General features: G+C 37.4%; 1 long non-coding RNA gene across 6 annotated transcripts in view; it reads left to right on the top strand.

Annotated features, from left to right (window-relative positions):
* Positions 1 to 22922, top strand: part of LOC114017630 (uncharacterized) — a 520469-nt gene that overhangs the window by 29984 nt on the left and 467563 nt on the right. For 2 of the 6 annotated variants that reach the window (XR_008734646.1, XR_008734645.1), the window contains exons 2-3: positions 6678 to 6754; positions 9007 to 9059. The exons of the other annotated variants lie outside the window; for them this stretch is intronic. This is a non-coding gene — a long non-coding RNA (uncharacterized LOC114017630). The remainder of the gene's footprint in view (positions 1 to 6677; positions 6755 to 9006; positions 9060 to 22922) is intronic. 6 annotated transcript variants of the gene reach the window in all.

Here is a 22922-nt window from a genome sequence, read left to right on the forward strand (position 1 = left end):
TATGCAGTTAGTTACCCTCCATGGAATTCTTACGTGTGTGTATATATATATATATATATATATAAATAGACAGAAAAAATAAATCTATTCAGTCCCTGACCATGTTGGTAGCTCACTAGTTTACCAGTGTCATTCTAGTGTTAGAGATCCCAAACTTAAATACAATATTATGCATGTGGTGTAACGAGTGATGAGTCTCTATTCCCTTCCCTCAATCTGCCGATTATGCTGTTAGTACAGTCCAGGATGATGTGGGCTATCTTCACTGCCAGACATACTGCTAGCTCACTGCTGCAGGCAAGGACGTTGCCTCCACCTGCCTCAACTGCAGGGAGAGGACCCTGGCAATCCCTGCAGCCCCAGTCCTGGAGAACTGCATCTTCCCTCAGGTGCTCATCTGAGTTAAGACCTCTGATGTGCTAGGGGTGCTTGCTCCAGTCACTGCAGTTGTCCGTATGGAAATCAGTCCATTTCTTCCTACCCTGTGACAGTGATAGCTTTTTGAATATTCTGTCTTTCCCTGTCCTCAACATTACCCCCAAACATGTGACTCAGTGGCCTGGTATTTTTTTTCTCTGGATGCAGGAGGCTATTTTCACTGGTGCTGGCAGCTCTCACTTGTATAATCTTATCAGTAAATTTGCTATATGATTCCTGTCCCTGAATGCTTGCTATTTGTCAGCTTTGGCTGGCCACAGACTTGATCCCTACCAAGAAAATGTTATCTCAGAAGGACATTTAGTTAAGATACCCAGACAGTCAAGATATAAAGATGTATAGAATTTTGTATTTAACTGATAAGAGAGAAAATCCTCAGAGATCCTGAGAGAAAATCAGGGTTCTGGCTGTAGTTGCTAGTAAATAACTAGGTATTAGCATTGGGAGACTGATAGGTGCTTCACTGTTGTAACAGATATATATGTTGTGATAATGTAGCAATAGATTGAACTAGGAGGTCAAATAATACTGGTACTTAAACTACACCCTTTATAGTGTAATTATGTAACGCATGTTCAGGGGAGACACACTGTTGAAGGGTTTGGTGTTATAAAGGGCAAAGGCTGAAGCAGCAGGCAGTGTGTAGAGGCAGGTTTCCATTCTGTCTTCATTGCCATCCAAAGCATGCTTTACGTTTGCACATTTCTGAACTGAATGTTACAGAATTTCTGCAACTGGAGAAATTGCTGAAACTAGCAGTTTCTTCAGGTACTTAGCTAGCAAAGCCCTCTCCATCTAGATTCTGGTGTTAGACAGGATGGCTTGGACAAGCATTGACTTGAACTGAAGGAATTTGAATACCTGAGCATACAAATGTAGTGTGGATGTGTGGCGAAGAAAATTGCATTCAAGTCACAATGCATCATAGAAGGCAGGAGGTGTACCACCAATGTTAAGCTTTACAACTCTTCAGCTACTACAGAACCCACAAGATGGCTGTCAGCCAAAGAGTAAATGTGGTTTCCTATCCTTGGTTTGCAAGATCAATATTGCACATCTAGGCTTTAAGTAATTTAGGGTTACTACATGAACTTCTTACCTAGAGCCGTGCTGAAGTCTGTTGTTGATTATTTAAGGCTTGCTCATCTTAATAAGGTTTGTAGGATTGGTCCCTTACATTTTTTCAATAAAACCTAGGGTATGTTTCTATCGGTGCACAAGTAATCAAAATCGTAATTACATCTCTAAAGAAATATCATTTAAAAATAGACATATGAATGCTGTTTTGATCATTGCAAACTGCTATTTGTGGTGCAGTGTTTTGGTTAAGAGATGTAGAAAGATTTATCTGCCCTTGCAGGTGCGTACTCAAAATGCTATTTCAGGGCAAGTAGTGCTATAGTATTTTTCTGTGATTTATTTATTTATTTATTTATTTATTACTACAGGTATAGTGAGTGAAAACATACAGCTGCTTCCCTGTACATCTGTGGTAGTTTCAATGTTTTTAGCATATAATTGATTGAAACAAGTAAGACCTAATGTACCTAGCAAAACAGTGTTCAGAGCTGTGCAACACCCTCTGCCTTCATACCAAATAACCTTGGTCTTTAAAAGACTATGTGTGAGCAGTTGCTCCGTTCTGTATGCTTTTTATTTTCCCAACATATTTCAGGGCTGGTTTCTTACAACATTTTGTTTCTGTGGCTGGATTTCATTTCAGCCAATTGCCCAATCTTCATTCTATTGTAATTGGTTTTTGAATTGTCTCAAATTCTCCAATGGATTTATGACAATCTGAAAATTAACAATGGCCCCTTAATTGCGCAGGGCTATGTGATTCACAGAGTCCTTACTCGACTGGTATTTCTTTTCCCCTCACTTCCAGCCAGGCAATCCTGTGTGCTTTTTAAACCAATGTAGAGGCAGTAAAATGTGTATACATTGAAACTTTTTCTTCCTGGCACTCCATCACTTGGAAAGCAATCTAAGGCTTTTCTATAGGCTGATGTATTGGCAGTAACTTACAAAACCCCAAAAATATGGAAACATGATTTTTGATTATGCTATAAATTGGGATTATTTCCTTCAGGCAGGCTGAAGGACATGCCAGCTGGACTTTATATTTTGGCTGTTAGAAAGCTTTAGGAGCCAAAATTATAATTAGCTCACTCATATTGAAATATGTTCTCCCTAGCTGTATTTTTTTTTTTTTTTGCTAGAGCCTGATACAATTCCTGAAAGATGCAGTTCCCCTCAGCACAGGAAATATGCATCATACTGTTGGTATTAACCAACCACCTGTGCAGTGGCTGTTGCAGGGCTTGCACAAGTAGGCAATACATCTGCTACCTGGCATGTTAAGGGTCTGTGTCTGTGCTGCAGGGACTGGTGCAGGGGGCACTGGCTCTTTGACTCCTCAGCATGTCTAACTGCAAGGATCTACGCTCCAGGCTGATGGGGTATGAATTGCTCAAATTGCAGGAAATGCTTCTAAACACCATATCTGAAGAAAAGCAGGGGCAGTTCAACAAACCATCAGTGCAAGCAAGTTGCTTGTATTTCAGCAGCACCTACTTTTATGTGTCATAAAGTGGTACCTGAGGTCTCCAGTTGAGATGCAGATGGCACATATACAAAGTAACTACTGCACACTGTAATTAAGTGGTGGGAGTGAAGGGCTGGTAGGCCACGCTGAAAGGAACTTTATCAAGGGACTTTGACAGGAAACATGGACTACAGCACAGGATGCAAAAGTCTGCCAGACATCCTGAGTGCTTATTGGGGTGACTAAAATCTCACTAAGATAGTTGAGTGGGCCAGTGAGAGTAAAGCTAGTCTGGAAATGTTTTCATTCATGCCCCTCTGTCACTCTTCTGATTTTGACATAGGTGTGCCCACTGGAAGAACTGGTCTGTACCTTCTGTAGCTCACCAGGGTTGAGAATAGGGAATGAAGGATACTGAGACAGAGTCAAGTAGTGACCCCTTCAGATTTCATAACAAGTCAGACACAGCACTGCAAACAGAATCCAGATTCTTCTGTTTTGCAGTTCAGCACCATCCAACAATTCATTCAAACTTGAGTTGAAAAAGTAACTAACCTTTTTCCTCCACTGTCTGGACTATATATTTCCAAGATGGATGTTTCATTATATTAGAAATGGTAAAATGCTTTCACTGAATAGTTCTTACATTCAGTGTTTGGATGATTCCTTTTATTTGTATTTGATTTTTCTATCTATGTTGTGGCTGCTCACCAGTTAAAGGGGCTGTTTCTCACCGTGAACCCATTTTTTTAAATCTGTTTTGGATATTCACTTGATTACTATGATGATTACATACTTGAATATTTTGAATCCTTTTTTTTTTTTTTTTTTGTATAAAAGACTCTTCTGACTCTCTATTTTACTACTTTCTTCCCAAAGGAATATAAAGCTTCCTTTAGAAACATCATTTAGTTTAGGTGAGAGACTGAGATGAAGTTTCTGCCACTGGGGAAAAACGAAAAGGGAATATTCAAAGTACAAGATGTTATGTCCATCTGAGAGCTGTGCACCATTTGCAGCTGTGGATTTAACTAGCTGGCTCTTCCAGATGAAGGGCCCAGGCAAAGGCAGCCGTCTCTGTTGCTTTGGCATTGCACGGCACGTGTTGACATTGCAGCAGGGGGCTCCAGAGCGGCAGAGAGATTTCACCAAACATCAGCCAGTCACCCCATAGAACTGAAAGGCATTTTAGAGTACTAAATAAATTCATTTTATTTATTATTTCAATGTAAAACCCTGTAACAAACACATGGAGGATAACCTTCTTGCAACTGCAAATAAATTTGGGTATTTTGGTAGACAAAAAGGAGAAATTCAAAGCTAGAGTAGAAGAAAGATCTAAAAATGGGCCAATGACCTTGAAGTTTCAAGGCAAGCTCTAGGAGGCTGATAGTAATCCAGCAAGTTTTTTTTCCTGGATATAAGACCTGATGCAAGTTTCTCTCCTTAGAATGTTCTTTGTTTTTCAACTGTTGAAAGATTAGAAAAAAAATTAGGCTTATAATCTTGGGTTGAAAATTTTCTTACTAATAACAGTAATATTCCAAGGGAAAGTTTAATGCAGGTTTTACTTCTTAAGTAACAGACATCCTGTATTTTAGTATTGCTTAGATCCTTGAATTCATGCTGATCTTAGTTACCATCTCTAAGTCTGCTTTCTTCATGTAAGAAGAATGAATAATCTAGAGTATGGTACTACCAGATCGTACTGAATAACTAAACAGAGCAAAATGTTTAGAACTCCAGAAAGTAAGCATAAAGTTTTATTACTTGAAAATTACTATAGTTTCCATGGTGAAAATCTAGAAGGATTGTAATACAGGTTGTAATATTTCTAAAGCGTTTTCTTTTGAAAGGCCTTTTTTTGTGTTTTGAAATCAATTAAATATAAATGATGGGAAGGTGGTAACAAATATGAATGGGGAAAAAACTAGAAACCTTCACTGCCTGAAAAAAGAGGAATACTCAGGCTTTCATGCTTCATGTTCTGGGAAGTACTAGTAGCTGAACTGTAAAATATTAATTTTCCTCTAATTTATAGAGTTACGTACTTGCAAAGGTATATTTTTATCTTTCTTTTTAAAGCTGGATGTGTATTATGAAAGGAGTTGGTTTCCTCACTTTTTATTGGCTTATGTCTTCATAACTTCGTTAAACTTTTTTTAGAACTTAACTTTTCATGAAAATACATGATACTACAGTAATTCTTTTGTTTGTTCATATTTTGATAGGACTGTGTGTTGCCAAAGTAATTCTGATTATGCTTTCAAAAATCTCCAGTAAGCAAAATGTGTTCGTAGCAAATATCTGTATATTTTTTTTGGATGGGTGGGGAAGAAGGAAATACAGAAAAGAAAAGAAGTTTGTATGTGCTTCAGACCTGATTCTAGCACGTTTGTTTAGTAAAACAGTACTGATAAGCACTGTTTTGCTGTGTCCCTAGTGATTTGCTGCAGAATAGCAAATATAAACAAAGGTCAGTAATCCCACCAATTTAAGTGCAGTGCTATGTATTTGTCTTGTTTGATTCTTATCTCTTGTTTTTTTTATATGTAAACCAAAGTGTACAAAGGAAATAGATGTTTTGCTAAGGCTATTTAATCTGAAGTGAGTTTTGCTTTGAAATTAATTTTGCTTTTTGAAATTTGACTGCTTTGCTGCCTTTGCCTAGGAAGCCTGTAGTCCAAGGCTACTCTGCCAGCTCAGGATAACTCTATTGTAGCAGTTAACAAGCATTTTTTGATGCATGGACTTCTTGACAATAGACTTCTCTTAGTTACCTATTGCGGACCTAGGGGCTCCATGGGCCTCAAAGTAAAAAGCACTGTGCTATTCCAATATTTCAGCCAGATCATCTGCAAACTCTCACTGGCGGTGACCATGTCATAGGAGCCAGTAGAGAGTCTGTTATGCTTCCCTCAAATATAGGTGGCTAACCATTAGCAGTTACCTAAAATAGCTGTATGTGTATACAGTGAAAAAGAAGCTATAACTTTGTGTGTGTATGAGAAAGTAATGCAAGAGTGAAAACTGTGACACAATAAGGGTAAAATTTCATGCCTGTACAGAAGTTTGCTGTATCATTTGATGGCTTTAATACAGAGAAGTGGCTGTGTGGAATAACAAACTAATTCCTCTAAACTTGCCATTGAATAAAGAATCCTCAAAACCAAAAAAAATAAGACACACGAATAAATGAATAAGCAATGAGCTGTCAGCTGAAAAGAAGCAATGAAAAACTAGAAAGAAAGAGAAAAATGAAGAGGATTAGATGCCAAAAAAAAGGTGCCAAAAAAATCCAGGGTCTGTCAGATTGGTAGGAGCAATGATCCCTAGTTCCTCATTAGTTGCATATACAGTGCATGTTGCCAGAGTCCTTTGGTCCTACATTAATTTACAAAGTATTTTGATAAACAATTTATTGTTTCCACAAGAAGTGCCAGTGGAGACAGGTAAGGGAGAAAGCCGTATACAGGAGCAGTCATGGAATAAATGCACAAAATGCAACCAGGGGTTCTAAAAGTTTACTGAAATATGAATCTTGTCTAATGCAGTGATCAAACCAACAATCATTATTCCTCCTAGGTCTTCTACAGATCCCCAAAGAACATAATTTTCTAAATCCAGCAATAATTTATATGTGATAGTAATATTATAGAAGCACTAAATGTACTTAATTGTTTTTATACAGTGCAAGTGATATTGAGGAGAAACCATGCAATTATCCAGCTGTACTTACATCATTAGGGAGTTCTTTCTGGTTCACAGGTAAGTCAGATAAATACTTTGGCTTTCAGTTTATGGGTATAGAGCCTGTGGTCACCAGTTAGTATTTGGCATACAGCTGCCTATTTTATCCATTTTTATGCACTAATTTCCTTGATGTAGGGATTTGGGGACAGGGAAATAATTTTATAAATTAGAAGCAAAAAAATAATAAATCTGTTTGGTCTACTTCATTCTGGATAGCCATTGCATAAAACCTGTGAAAAACATATTGCTCTGGGTTTATCCCTGCTGCAGTTCCATTGATTACAGTGGAGTTAAATCAAAGATGAATCTGTCTGCTCAATTTAAATCTAATGATTGGTTAAAAAGTCGGGGGGAGAGCCCTGTCTAAATCCAGCACTGTTTTATCCTTGTGTCAGCATTTAATTCCATTTGCATATAAGCCTATTTCTCTTCTCTAAATTTAATTTGTTAGAGCTTGGCCCTCAGCAACAACAAAGTAATTGCATGCAGTATTGGGCAATGGTGCCAATACAACATGTGCTATAAAAATGTCTCACACAAATTTATAAAATGTAGTTGTTAGTGACATTCTGCTTGGTAACAGCAGTATCTAGATATCTGAAAAAGACCCCCAAACATACCTCATGGACATATGACATCTAATAATACACATATGAAGAAACCTTTTTTTTAATATCACCTATTAATTGTGGCCATTTCACCAAAGGAAATGAGATATCCATGCCTTATATGACCAATAGGAATAATCCTAAAGTTTCATTGAGACAACATAAAACTATCTGAGGCTTAGTTCTTAAGCTGCCCTAGGTATCATCTGTGACTTTGCACAAGGTAGTTTTGCTGCATGACTTAGCAGGCTTGTTTTAAACTGGAGGGGAGTGGTTGGCATTGTCGCATGCTTTTAGCTGCTATGCTCCGCTGCAGTACTATTTAATATGTTGTCATATCACTTAGCCTCAAAATACTCAGCCCAATCCTCATTTAGATATTTCACTTGGCAGTTTTATGATGAAAAGATTTTTCTTGGTGAACTTGACCTGATTGACAGTCATTCCAATTCAGTTCTTCTTCCAAGGAACATTCTACTTGCCTCAAGTTTATAGGATCCTTTATTCTCATTTTCCCTATTCTGAATATTTGATTGCACCCAAAGGGAAAACCCCCAAATCAAAACATTTCTTAGGATTTGAGTATTAGCTTTTTCCACATGTATTCTGATGCATTAAAACTAATCACGGTAATGGATTCTTATGTCTTGTGACTTTTGCATGACTTCATTATCTATTGAGAAAAGGTCATTTCAATTTCACCATTTGTGGAGAGAAGGTACTGATGACAAGAGGTAAAGATACTGGCCTGGGGCACTGTGCAATATTGGGCAGATAACAGAGCCTGGAAGAGCAGCCAGATTTTCTGAATTAGAGCTACGTGCTGCATGCCTAGGGCTGTGCTAATACATACCATATAAGCTCATGGAGAGTGGAAAATAAACACACATCTTCCCACTTCCCGATGTCTATACTTAGATAAATCAGGTTGCTTCCTAACAGACCAGATCTTTTTGATACATATGGTTCTTCCTGTGGACAGGAAAGCCCACTATTACCCTTGTTACTTACTCCCATTACCTCTTGATGCACTTGCAGCCTATCCTCAGTAGGATTAGAAGGCACTCAGGACCTTTCAGGAGGCACTTACCACTTTAGAGGATTAGGATAAGCCTGCCTTTGATGTTTTTGTGATCACACCCATCTGTCATAATTGAACATGAAGAATTAGGCTTTATTTTTGTTTAATGTTCTAGTTACGTTTAACAGGTCAAATATAAAAATATATTAAATTATTTTTTTCTAAATTTGCCTGCTTTTCTTTAAAAAAATCAGTGGTGATATGTTGTTTTTTTAAGACATATGTTAATGTTTGAAAAGTCAAAAAACCCCCACTGGTGTCAGAATCAGCAGAAAGGTTGTTTCACCTGATTTGAAATTTTAACAATTGTACACCATTTCACGCTCTTTCCTCTTCTTCCATCCATATATTCATTACAAATGTCAGATAAGGCTAATCCTTCATGTGACATTACTACAGATGGTTACATAGGCAACTTAAACCAGATGCTGATAGTCTGGATAATCTGGATAAAAGCTGGTAACCTAAACCAAATCCATTTTGTGTATTACTCATGCTAACAGTGATGTGTATAAAATCTTTATTTCTCTTTAACAGTTTACATAACTCTTTTGCTTTCCTTTTTTTATACTTTCAAGGTTTTTATTTTGGAGAGGGTTCTTCTACATCTCCCACTGTCATTCTACCTCAGGTAAATCATGCATGTATATATGTACATAAACAAGTTTTGCGGAGGGGAGAGACACTTTCTAGATAAGGATGAATACTAAGTTTATCTTTTGCTTTAAAATTCCCATTGTGTTGAAAATTGGCACTTTTCAACAGGCACACCTGAAAAGTAACTTTGATTTCTTTCATGTGAAGAGGTTTAATTGAAGTATTAGCAGGAAAAAAAATAACTCCATTCTTTACTTTCAAAGAGTCTTCGAAGTTCAGTGGTTAGGATGGGAACTGATAGGAGTGCTTTCTGCTGAGTGGCCTAGACCTCTGACCAGACTTGAGTGTTTGGAACCCATTTTTCTGTCTACTCAGGAACTGAAGTATCCCAACTTAAATGGGATTTACTCTGAATATTATGTATACCTTTATTTGGAAGACTTTCTTTCATTTAGTAATGGTGTTTGTATTCTGAATTGAGGGATTCACAAAGACTAGTTAGTCCAAGAAGAACTCTGTGTGTGTTAAGCAGCCTGTTATTTACATGAGAAATTTTGTGTCATAAACATGCTTAAGTACAGACATGTAGACCACTCAGAATGTGTGCCATATTATGTCATATTTATTCTACTGGTACATACATATTCCCCTGAAACAGAAGGCCTCCAAGATATAATAGATTTAACTGAAGAATGCTCTAGCTGTTTATATCTGAGAATGGGAGGCTGCAAGTTTAAACTAATCAAAGTAGTGAAATGTGGTTCTGACAGGGGCAAAAATATGACAGTTGGAGGCTGGGATCTCAGCAGAAATGCCTGTAGAAGGACTCCTTATACCGTTCCCCTTCACTTCTTTCTTCATCCCCCAGGGCTTCTGTGCTTGTGTTTGAGATGAAGTAATAAGGTAAATCTTTGTTTTATTCCTGGGTGAGGGACTCCTGCAGAGGAAAAGGGAGAGAAATGTGCAGCATTGCATCTGGTATCTGGATCCTTCCTTGCCTACCTGTTACTACCACTGAATGCTGCCTATGGCTAGAGGACTTGGAGAGGAAGAGACAAGGTTATTTTTTGCCATTTAACAGAACACTATTTTGGGCTCTTTTAGATCTATTACTCTTTTTTTTTTTTTTTTTTTTAAATACTTTGTACTTCTAAGCTGGTCACTAGTCTTGAAGTTTAGGATAATAAGTTTACCAAGAACCCAAGCTATGCAACTATTGTGTAGGTTTTCATCTACAGCATTGCACACTTGAGATTTAGATTAGGGTATGGAACTGGAGCTGGTTCCCGTATAGTAAATGAGCTAGGGTCTAATCTGATGTCCCTCTAATCCCATGAGCTATGAGGGCAGTGGTCTGGATCATGGTACATGATGGCAAGTGTCAGTGATTCTCTTTACTTGTTTTGCCCCTAATGGGTACTAGAGGAGCAGGTGAAGAATTCAAGGTCTGTGGTCAACCTAAGCATGTAGAGTTCTGAGGTCTGAATATCAGGGTTTAATACAGCCTTCTGTTGCCAGTCAGAGCTCTCAGGTGGACAGCCCTCATAGTCCTAGAAGCATATCCAGTAGTTAGTAATAGCTACCTCTCTCCGAGTCCTTACTGTGTCACTGATTCTAAAAGTGTATATATCACACTGTAGGCTTAAATTGACATAGTTTTACTGAAATTGACAGGATCCAGATGACTTCCACCAGTAGAAAAACTTGATCATTCACTTAATGTATAGAGTGATACAGCAGTGAAGTATACTGCTCACTGTGGGTCAAATAATTCTCTGCAAAGTGCTGAAAACATTTAGAAGAGTAGTTTGCCCTTAGATCTTAAAGCATACTGCAAGGATATCTGGTGCAAACCTCCTGCAAGAAGATGAGTAAAGACATACTGTCCAGGTGTTTTCTGTTAATATACACACTGTGATCGGATACCATCATAATTGTTGTTCATTATGGGATCATAAACCTTTATAGTGGAAGAGAGGGTAAATACTTTGGTCTGAAAGGTTAGCCAAAGGAAGACAAATTATTGTAACAGATTTGTAAAGGTGAAAGACAAGAGTAATTACATGAAATGTTGTGAGCAAGGAACCAAACTCTTATAATTATGTGTTTTGCAGCAAATGAAGTCTTGGTAGGATGGTACACATTACACTAAATATTATGATTAATAGTGATAATGTTATTTTCATGTCTGTGGTTATCAAAGAGTGGAAGCAATAGCTGGATCTAATTGATAGCAACATTTGACTAACGTTTGACAATTACTTTTTTAAATGTAAATTTTTAGACTATAACTTTAAACGGTAGCCATTCCTTGGTGATTCATTTTAGAGGCTCACAAAAAGTATGCAAATAGAGTAACATTCTATTATTGACCATACAGATGTGGTTGAAAGACCTGTGCATGGGGCAGATATTTTGCTACCATCTGTTCCATGTTAGAGGAAACGTCCAGTTCAGCAGAGCTATTTCTTTGCATGTTGTAGACTTGGAAATGCCATTTCAGCAGTAAAAGTCTGATTCATCAAGACTGAAACATCACTTCCAGAAATGCTGTGTAGTGGAGTGTGTATGTATGGAAATGATGTCTAGTTCAGACAGGGTCCTGGGTTATGGGTATTTTATGATCCACATATCTCTGATTCATCTTTTGCTTTTGAAACGTAACACATGTTCTAGCTGCACTGATACAGGTTCTTGCTTATTATAGTTAATGGATTATTCATCCTCTTTGTCCTTGACATAATCCTAAGTATGTGCATAAAACTCAGATCATGTTGCCCATAAAAACCAATCAGGCCAGGGTTCTTCTGCAAGGTGTTGAACATTCACCCAGAGCAGATGGTAAAGATAATGTTTAATAAAGAGTTAGGGGATTAGCTGGAACAGAAATAAGCTAAGAGAAAGGGATAATTTCATTTCATATGAAACTCCATGACATTTCATGCACCCAAGGACTGATTAAAATTATGCCAAAAGCTGTTCTTTTTGGCCAGTTTGTCCTAACACTGACCCTGCTTATGTTGTCAGCTGTTGTATCTGCATGTGTTATTTTACCACTTTGTGAATAACTCAAAAGAAAGCTCTTCTGATTCTCCTGTGGCTGGCAAAAGTAATTTTTAATTAAATAAGAACAGGAGAAGTGATAGGATTCTGCTAAATGTGTTGAATATATTTAAGCAACTGATATCTCAACCGAGCTTTAGAAGAAAGATTTTATAGGTCATTTTAAACATAAATTAATTTTAAATGATAGTTTTCATAATGTGTGGAGTTAAGCTTTGGATTACCTTGAATATTTAGATGCTGAATGAAAAACAGAGCAGGGGATAGTCCACAAATAATTTTAAAATTTATTTTTGCCATCAAAGAGTTAGTGGAATAGCAAAGCCTAATCAGAAGCTCTGGCAAAGCATGTAAGGTATGGGTGCTGCAGAAGCAATGTTAAGTGGAATCTACCAGTAAATGCAGTGTCCTTTGTTCTGAACAAAAAAAATTAAACTCTTTGAAGCTGTTCTCATACATAAACATGTGTTCAGGAGAAGACATTTTAGAGTGGTTGGTGGCAGGCAGAAGACAAGGATTTCTTCTAACAGTTATGGCATGAATAGAACAGGATCAAAATCCAAACTTACTTTTCTTTACGGAGACTCAGTGGTCACTGAGGTATAAAAACAGATGTAAGCATCTCTTAACCTGTTCCAGCTGAAGCTCGAAGCTCTAATCAGTCAGTCTTCAATGGTAGAGCACTGTTAGCTGTTTCTGTAATGGGGGTAGTCAAAAGTATTCTAGAATCAACGTAATTGTTTTTGCACTGAAGTGGGCCAAAGCTGAAACCTTTTAAAGCTTCTGGAAGTTAGGTGGCTTGGATAATATCACTACCTAGTAGTTCCAGAATTCATCTGTAATCTTCTCAAAACCTACTTGAGCTTTCTAGCTATCTTCTGCTCTTAAAACAGTGTTCAGCTGTCTTAAATAAAGGCCCTAAAGCCTTTTCTTCTGCTGCTGCTGCTTTTTCCTACCTTAACTTGTGCTCCTGTTGTTTCTCCAATTGTTACATTTGGAAATGTTTCATAGGGCACTTCAAACAGCAGTCTATTTAAAATAGTCTGGATTAACATAAAAATAGCAGGACACTAGAAATCAATGAAAGCTTAATTTCACTGAGAATTATTGTATTTACTTTATTACAAAAAGCAGGTTTAGCTGACTCTTGTGCTTGAAAGCTACTGATCATTGTCAAATAGTTTACTATAAACCTATCTAGTAAAATTATTTCCAAATTTCCTTAGGTTTGCTAAATATTTGTCCATACTTTATTGCAGCCACCATTTGAAACCACAGTGGCAAGAATAAAGCTCTACAAGAAGTCTGTCAGCTGATACACAGCATCAGAATCAGTTAATACAGCTCAGCAAGAAGGGAGGGTCATATACAGTTGGGAAAAGACATAGATAAGTCTAAAGCAAGTTATGACTTTATCTCAGCATAACCTTCAACTAGATGCCCTTTCTAAACCCCTTCACCATCCCCTCCCCCACCCCTCACCCCCAATCTTTATAGTGCTCTGCGGCTATGTAGTAACAAACAGCTAGAATTAATAACACTGGAGATGGGAGGAAAAAGACCTTAGAAAGCATGGCATTGAACTTATCTTTAAGGCTATTTTTCATTCAAAACATGTTTTTTAAAATGTAGAGATAGAAATAAATAGATTGAGTAGCTGAATTTTGAAATGGAACAAGAGATTCAGCTATAAAAGGACTTTCTCTAGTTAGGACTTTATGTTAGATGAATAATGATTGCACTGAAATGTATTGCAAAACAGATTTTTTTTTTTAACTCTTTTTCATGGTTTTCCATTTAAATAATATTCCCACCACAATAAAACCCAGAAGTGATGATCACTGAGGAGTGGGTAGGCATTTTAATTCTTTCCCAGACAGTGAATATTTAACATACAAAAGTAATTTTTCCTGGCACTCAGAATGTTCTTCACCTTGCAAGTCCCTTCAGTTACTCACTCTCCAGCCTGCCAGTTAGTGTGTTCCCATCATCCTCAGATATTGCTTTTCTTTTTTCTCTCTGCATTTTTCTGGTCTTGGCAGGGGAGTGTCAGAAAACAAGATTTTTTTTTATTTCTTCTCCTTTGTTTTTCTGAACTAGTGCTTTTTCAAAAGTTTTCAGAAATCAGATGTGTGCTGGTTCTTTTTTATTCTTATTTTATCTGTATTGGCTTCCTAACTTGCATCCTCCAGCTCTAATCTCTCCTTTGGTGGAGCCTCTGTACTGCTTTTCTCACAAAGTGAACACTTTCTTCATCTTTGTGTGTGAATTACACAGTTATACTTAAGAGATTTCTGGTTTTGGTAGCTTTGGAATAAGTGAGATCCTACCACTAAGCATACTGCATTTTGGATGCATTTCTAGTGTGCATATGTTGTAGTTTAGTCCTGGCCAGCAACTAAGCACCACACAGCTGCTTGCTCACTCCCCCCCCAGTGGATGAGGGAGAGAATCATAAGAGTAGAAGTAAGAAAACTTGTGGGTTGAGATAAAGATAGTTTACTACATAAAGCAAAAGCCACATGCGCAAGCAAAGCAAAACAAGGAATTCATTCACTGCTTTCCATTGGCAGGAAGGTGTTCAGCCATATTCAGGAAATCCATTACACATAATGGTTACTTGGGAAGACAAATGCCATAATTCTGAATGTCCCCCCTTCCTTCCTCCTCCCCTAGCTTTATATATACTGAGCATGATGTTCTATGGTATGGAATATCCCTTTGGCTTGTTTGGGTCAGCTGTCCTGGCTCTCCTCCCTCCCAGTTTCTTGTGTACCTTGCTTACTGGCAGAGCATGGGAAACTTGAAAAGTCCTTGATTTAGAGTAAGCATTACTGAGCAATGACTAAAATTTCAGTGTGTTATCAATGTTATTCTGGTACCAAATCCAAAACAGCACTGTACTGGCTACTGATAAAAAAAGTAATTCTGTCCCAGCTGAAACCAGGACAGCATTGTTATTTCTCTTGGGATTAATAGAAAATCTTTTTTCTGTAAGGCTCTTATATTCAAATGCATCATTTCTTCTTTCATTTTTATATGTTTGTCCAAAGGAGGATTAAAGTTATGCTAGAATATCATGAGACACTTATTTTTTTAACAAAAAGCCCACAAATTATTGATCAGCCCAATGTAAGTCTCTCTGGAACATACCCTTGTGAAGACAATAACTGGTGATGTGTGCTTTTCTGAAGCAATAGTTTTATTGGCAAATACAATGTTTATGCTTCCAAATTACATCAGTGGGTTCTAATAAACAGATATCATGCAGCTACAACAAACTGTCTAACAGTATTTCACATACTGCTTTTCCCAATAGGAAAGACAGGCCAGTAGCAGGAATACTTGTCACTACTTTTCACTACAAATACTCTTAATTTTTATCTTATTTTAGGCTAGAGGAATGCCATAATAACACAGTATACAACACATGTCCAAAATTCAGAGTACAGCTAAATTTTCTCTCCCTCCCTTAACTTTTGAGGTCCCAGCTGAAGATTTGCTTTAACTGTCTTCCAAGATCTGATGGAAGTTCATATCCAAAACAGATCTCAGCCTGTAGCTGCAATTCTATATCTAAAAGAATATCTACAATGACTCAGTTCCTGCTGCTAGATTATTGTGGCACCTGTGACTTCTTAAATTAGCCACAGGTGGACCAGGTGGGACCTACTAGCTGTGAGTGGAGAGCGGCAGACTGCTTCAAGAACTCACAGCTTCTTCATCACGTGCTGTTGAACTGAAAAACATCACTCGGGCAAGAGAAGGACAATGGCAAACTCAGGTTTTCTTTACTTTCATAGGAAATAACCCTTATTCAGTTTTAGCTGAGTCAAAACCATGTTGTAGCACCTGCTTTCCAGGTAACTGCTTAAATTTCTGCACGCTGTGGAAAAATAATAGGCAAACTCCCTTCTTAATTTGGAAGAGGGACTCACAGTTATTTGGAAATAAGCTCTCATTTTTCACCACTTGTGGCTTCTACTTTCTCCAAATATGCAAAAAAGTCCTGGTGCAGAAGAGGAACCAGAAAAATCTGATTATAAAAAGAAGTTTGGAAGGACTGTTGTTTTTTCCACCCAGTAAATCATGGATTCTTTTAAAAAAAAAAAAAAGTAACAAAAGGAAAAATACCCTTCTTTTATGCCCTTTCTTAGTTTTTCTCTTCTGGAAAAACCTATAAAAGAGGAATGAATTATATGCTTTAAGGATGCCATTGATTAGCATAATTAGAGAAGCAATTCTGCCTTCCTGCTTTCTTCTGAGATATCTATCACCTGGCTTGGCTTCCTGTGCAAGTCACACTGAGTTGCTGCTGCTACTTTGGGCAGTGAGAATGTGGAGAAGCTAGATACAGGAAAGATTGGATCACCTAATTTTCTAGTAGCATCCTGTCTCTCAACCTCCTTTCTTAAAGAAAATATACAAGTTGCTCTACGTTTCCAGTGAAGAGTGGTAAGATACAAAATATATTCCTATTTCCCCGAGATTAAATTAGTGGGTAGGAAGTGTTGTCTGATGCCTTGCTTGTTTGTAATTTCCGGTTAAGGAAAATGAAAGAAATCCTCCTGTTTTGTTTTGAATAGTTTGTTCCCTTATGAATGTGTGCAATGTTTACATACAAAAATCAAACCTATAATATTTCCAATACAAATACATGCAAGTATAACACATTTAATCTTTAGCAGATAAGTATTTACTGGGAGTCTAGATTCAGTCACTTTCCTCAGCTGTGCTCTTGTTGGTATAATGGAACTGTTTGTGACACTAAGCATGGTGGATTTGATTTTGCTTCAGGCTGACATTTCATGGCACTAAGTATGAAAAATTACATCCTCAACAAAGCCTTCCTTGGTGGAGTTCTTGGAGAATCTTTGTCATTTACCTGTTTCTATCAGATACTAAAAATGTGATGGAAGGGTAAAAAAATGCAACGGAGAACCGCAAAGTCTATGTACTTGTTTTGTGTACGTTTACATGGCTTTATGTAAGAATGTCAGCTTACTTGGAAATCAAATTAAAAAGTGATTTGCATGGAGGATGGCAGGAATATGTATATCTATTATTGCTAATCTGGACTAGGATTTTCTCTCTATTGAAGCTACAGGAGGTCATGTAAATAGAGAACAGTTTGTTTTCAAAATTTATATATTAATATATGTACATATAAAATATAACTGTCTAATTGTCAAGCATGGTGGAAGTTTGTAGAGATTGTCTTGTGAATCTCTACAAGCAATGAAGCCTTGACTTTGTGAAATCGAGAGCATTGGATTCCAAATCAAAGGAAGTGGGGGCAAACCAAGAGTTAAAGTATGGCAAGGTTCCTTAAGATCAAGAGTGCAGTCTGTCCTGTAAGGGAATACTGGTTTTGTTATTGAGGCTGAGTTTGGCGATACCAACACATGGCAATGTCATGTAGAGAGAAAATAAATATAGATTGAGTGATTTCTCAGTTAAAGAGGGACCAACAGGGAGTTTATAGTAAAACAATTTATACTCACTTTGGAATATGACAATGGCCATTTTTCTTGTGCTGAAAACAAACCATTACTGATGTATGTTTGTGACCCAGCAGGAAGTTTTCTAAACCAGACTCTTTCCACATCTATTCAGTAGCAGATGTAATTTGTCCAACTTGTCTAGCAGTGTATAATACCATGTATTATTACTACTGTCACATTTTCCTATGATGCTAAAATTCTGGTGAAAAATTGAGATTCCTTTGGAATCCCCTAGAAGTGACATATGTCCATCAGCCGTGCAGGTTTAGTTCTTAATGAATTGGAGACTTAAATTAATGCGTCTGTTTTTAGATTTCATTAAAAATATTTGTGGTGTAATCTCTGATTCTACAAATTTATAAGGAAACCTTTTGAAATATATGACATCAAGTTTTTATTCACATACTGTAATGTAAATCAGGAGGAGTTCCTTTGCCAGTGCAATAAATCAGGGTGAAAGAACAGACTTCCTTTTTACAGGAAATTTTAGTTGCATTTAAAATGCATGATACTAGAAGTATTGGTATTACTTGTGTATTATTTTATCTGCGCCATCAGGAAGAAAGGATGTCAGTAATTCCTAATCTGAAGTCTGAGGTTTCTGCCTTTCTTCAGTGTGGATCCAACAAAATCCCATGTAAGACTGTTAGAGTCAGTAGAGCATGGGGACAGAGAATTGCTTGTAAGACCAACTGAACTCTCAGGTGGTGTTCTGGACCACTTTTGGTCAGATGGAGCTATCATCGCTCCCTAGCACCAAAGTCATTTCCTTGCTGAATAAGATGACACTAACACAGATGATTCTGTACCTGAGAAACAGCTGGTACTATAAGTACAGGATCTTGAATTGCCCATCTAAAGAAAGCTTTGGTTCTTCAGTATAAATGTGCATCATTGCTTTTGTGGGAGAAAGGATAGCAGAAATTGTTTGGAAAGTATTGATAATTGCACAGAATTTTTTTGTGCAGGCCCAATGGCAACACATTCTTCTTGTTTCTAGATTCCCTTGACGGAAGTTTTATAAGGACTTTAATATAAAAATAGTTTCCCCTTCAGAAGAATAGAGCCCAGTTTCTGCAGTTCTTTCCTTCCTATTTTGTTTTTACTTTTGAGGAAGTATTCAAGGAAAAGGAAATGCTGGTTCCACTTTTATAATGGGAGTAGGCTGCTTTGGTTCATCATGGGAAACTGTTTTGGTAGTGGTGGAGAAATACCTAGTACCCAGTTAGTGTTCTGTGTTTTGTCATGTTATTTTGTGATTAACTCTCCGCACATGCACCTGAGGGAGTAGAAAGCATAAACCAATGAAAGACAAGGATGTCAAGTAATGATCAAGTCATTAGATGAGATTGTCCACAAGAGGAAGAATAGGACACAGCCATAAAGCTTGGAATACTGTCATTTAGCTGTGAAACTGAATGGCTGCCAAACACATTAGTAAATGATAATTTTCTTTGTAATTTTAAAATCTTAAAATTTTTGTTTGATCATTAGCTGTTGCTAAATATATGATAGGTGAATAAAAACATAATTTGCAGATAAATAAAAATGTAAAACTTACCTAATTGATATTTAAGTATATATAGAGAAGTATTTGCAGATGCAAGCAAATCATCAGACTAAAACAAAGGTTGCTTAGATCAGTCCAGTTGTTAAAATCTGAAACAATCTTTTTGGAGCCAATCTGCCACTGGCTAGGCAGAAATGAAGATGACTGTATTAGGGTCTCCAGGAAAGAAATTATTCACCTGTCTTTGGATCCAGTGTAACTGAAGTGCTTCTGCTGTTCTGGGCATAGGAAAACATGCTTACTCTGCCATATGTATTAGGTTATTTTGTTGCATAGGAGAAAGGGTAATGAGAAAATTACCAACTTTCTCAACTGTCTGAGTTAGCTAGAAGAGAATATGTTTCTTCCTTCTATAGTGATCTGTGAGGTCCCGGAGATCACTGTGCAGCTCTGTGTCACTCTGTCTGTAGGAGTTTCAAGGGCATTGAAGGGACAGATGAAACCCCATTTTTTTTAATGCCTCAAATGAACTTGCAGTTCTATGAGTAAGATTTAACAAGGGAGATACTTTCTGTTACATGGCACTGTCTTGGAATCGATTTAGAAACACCTTCTAGCCTTCTATAACTGAAGAACTCCCATTACAGTAAGATAATTGAGAAGAAATTTTTCTAAATTTCTATGTCTTAGATATTTACACCTTCTAACGTGAGAGAGAATTTCATCAAATGTAGGAGACTTTGAACCCTTGGTGGCACTTCCGTTTGTCAGAGACAGTTCTGTTGTATCTGAAGACTTGTTTGTTCGGAGGGTACAATTTTTCATTAGACAAATACTGACTGAGATGGCTAGTGGTAAAAGGAGTCCAAAGGGTATAGTGGCCTTTTCCATTATCAAGTCAAGCAAAACGGTCTAATTTTTTTAGGCAAATCTGACCTACAAATGTAGGCTTTCAGATTTGTATATTTTTATCAAATACTGGCTATCACATAATAAGATGCTGTGGACAGATTGCATTATTGGATAATTCAGACACCTTCCAGGCTCAGAAACTTTCAAAATATTCCACCTTTCAGCTGTGAAGTCACAGGCTTCTGGAAACAAATTACTAAACACATCTCCTAGTAGGCTGTCATAGTAGGTACTTTTAATTTTTTTCTCTGTGCATGAGTCACTGTAGAGCAGTATCTTTCCTGTACTCCAAGCTGGTAGGTGACAATGGGCTGATCTGATGGTGAGGTCATATCATATTCAAATATAGCGACAGCTTGATGATATTATGATGATTACCACTTTGCAATTGGTATGTCTTAACTCAGTACCGGAACATAACATTCCTAATGAGATACAGCAATAATTTGCCTGTCACAAAACGATCCTTTCCCTGCTAAGTGACAGTGTGTTACCATTACAAACATATGTCCCCATCTAATGCATACAGGTCTAGCATTATCATATTATATATTTATGCCATTTGATAAAGTGTAGAACTTAATCTGGATCACAACTATTCATATAGTGCAGGAATCTTGGAATTAAGGCAGTGAGGACAGCTGTTCCCTTCTTTTGGCTGGCCCACAGGAGCCTAGATTTTTCAAAGGAGACTAGAAGAGTTAGGCATTGCAGTCTTAATGTAAGTTTTCGTAAACAGTTCCTCTTGGGAACTCCAAACCATTGTTCAGGTAAGGCTCAGTTTTGTACTCCCTCTTTAGGCTCTGAGCCCACTGGTCCTGTGGACTTCGGTAGGGTTACTTAAGCCTGAAGTCAGCACATATGTAAGCATTTTCAGAATCAGAGCTGTAGGAGAGATTCCCATTTATTTGGATGGGAGTTTTGCCTGAATGCAGATTGAGCCCATGTGTTACCAAAGACATTCTTTGACACTCCAGTTGGACTGTTGTAACCAGGGAGAAGTTAATTCAGTGAGATAAATGTCTATTGCAAGTTCTTCTGTACTTACCAGAGGAAAACTATTTTCTTACTGCTGAATTTCCTTAGTGTTGTAGGTTTACGTTTACTTCATAATACATATAGTAGCTGATATATAGCTTAATGTCAATATCATCTAAATTCGGTACTGTTGCTTTTGTATTATTTCGCTGACTATGAGTATGATTGAAAAGATGGTACACATCTTCAAAGTACACGTTTTATGCATCACTTTATGAATTGTTTTATAACCATTGTATCATTTTAAAAAGCATTGTATTTCTTTGCTGTGTTGTAAGTTTTGGTAATTTTCTTACAATATCAGTGAGGATGACTTTGAGTACTTGAACGGGGTAAAGCTATTGACCATTCAGATGTTTGGAATGGTGTTTGAATCATGCATATAACTACTGGTGAAAATCTAATGACATTGTGTAGCTCAAACCCAGATGAAGTCAGTTTTAAATAAAGATTAAGATTACCATTTTAACATAATACCACAGCTCCTGCATATTGATTTGCAGGATCTAACAAAGACCCTGGGCTTCAGAGGGTTGTATTAGTTTGTGGTAATGCTGTGCTTATTGACATGAATCTAGATATTGAAGTCTCTGATGGAATAAAACCGTTGTTTGAAGTGAAAGAGAATCTTAAGCTGCAAAATTTCATATACTTTGTGAATGGTGCATGGGAGAGCCTGTGAACTACTCTTCAGCAGTGCAATGTGTGTAGACAGGTAGAGGGGCAGGGATTGGGGTAGGTAGATACAGGATTTTGTGACACATTGGAGCCAGTGCACTGGGAGTTCCCATGTGGACTTTAACTACAGGACTGGGTATGATTTCGGTGGTAACATCTTCCCCACATATCTCCTGTCTGAATGCAGAAACTGATCTGAGTCTGGGTGTCAGTATGTACTAGAGTGGGCCACATGCTCACTCCAGCTATAGCCTATCTTTAATTACAAGGTGTGGTATGTATTATGTTGCTTTAAAAAAACACTTTAGTTTCAGAAAATGGCAAACTGGCTTTAGCTCCACAAGTACTACCCCAGTATGTTGCTTTTCAAAACTATAAGTATTTAAGAAATTCTGAAAATTCATGTGACTGGCACTAGGCTGTCCTGTTGGCTCTGTTCTGTAGCTGCAAAATGCAGTCAAGCATGCAAACAGGCATCATGAGATGATGCCACGTACAAATCCATATGAAGGACTGGGCACCATGTGAAATACTTGTGGTTGGTAGGATGTCCTCTTGAATAACAGTATTTTCCTCCCCCCCCCCCCCCCCCCCCCCCCCCCAACATTTACATGCTAACATTAAGTGCATTTGGTGGGATAGAACAAAGTCTTGGATGGCTCATAAACTGTCTTTTCAGTATATAACAAAATACTGTAGACTTGTACATCTCAGGTACTCTTCCATCTGTTGTAGTACTTGTTTCCTATTAGAAACTTCACACAGGCCAGCTTACAGCAGTGAAAAATTCTGGACAGTACCAAAGTAGAATAGGTTCAAACTGGTGATGGGGAAATGAAAAATGTATTTATCTGTGTCTTGACCCTCTGTCAGCAGAGTTTATCCAGGATTAAAATTTTTTACCAAAGGCATTAGAATCACTTGAATAATTCTGATGTAAACTAAATTTGGATCATTCTTATTCTAATACCTCATCAGCCAGAGTAATGTGTTGAAAAATGTCACTAGTCACTTTGGCTGGGAAGATTAAGACAGTACTTGTTAAAGTGACTGGAAAACCTCTGATGTGTGTGATAAAAAGAAAACCTACTCCATTTTTACTGAAACATGCAGAGAATCTTCAAACTGCACAAGCAAGGCTATGTTCCAAAATGGTACATTATTAATTTTGAGCAAATATGTACAAAAAAGC

The sequence above is a fragment of the Falco cherrug genome, chromosome 12, assembly GCF_023634085.1.
Source record: "Falco cherrug isolate bFalChe1 chromosome 12, bFalChe1.pri, whole genome shotgun sequence".
Taxonomy (NCBI): Eukaryota; Metazoa; Chordata; class Aves; order Falconiformes; family Falconidae; genus Falco; species Falco cherrug.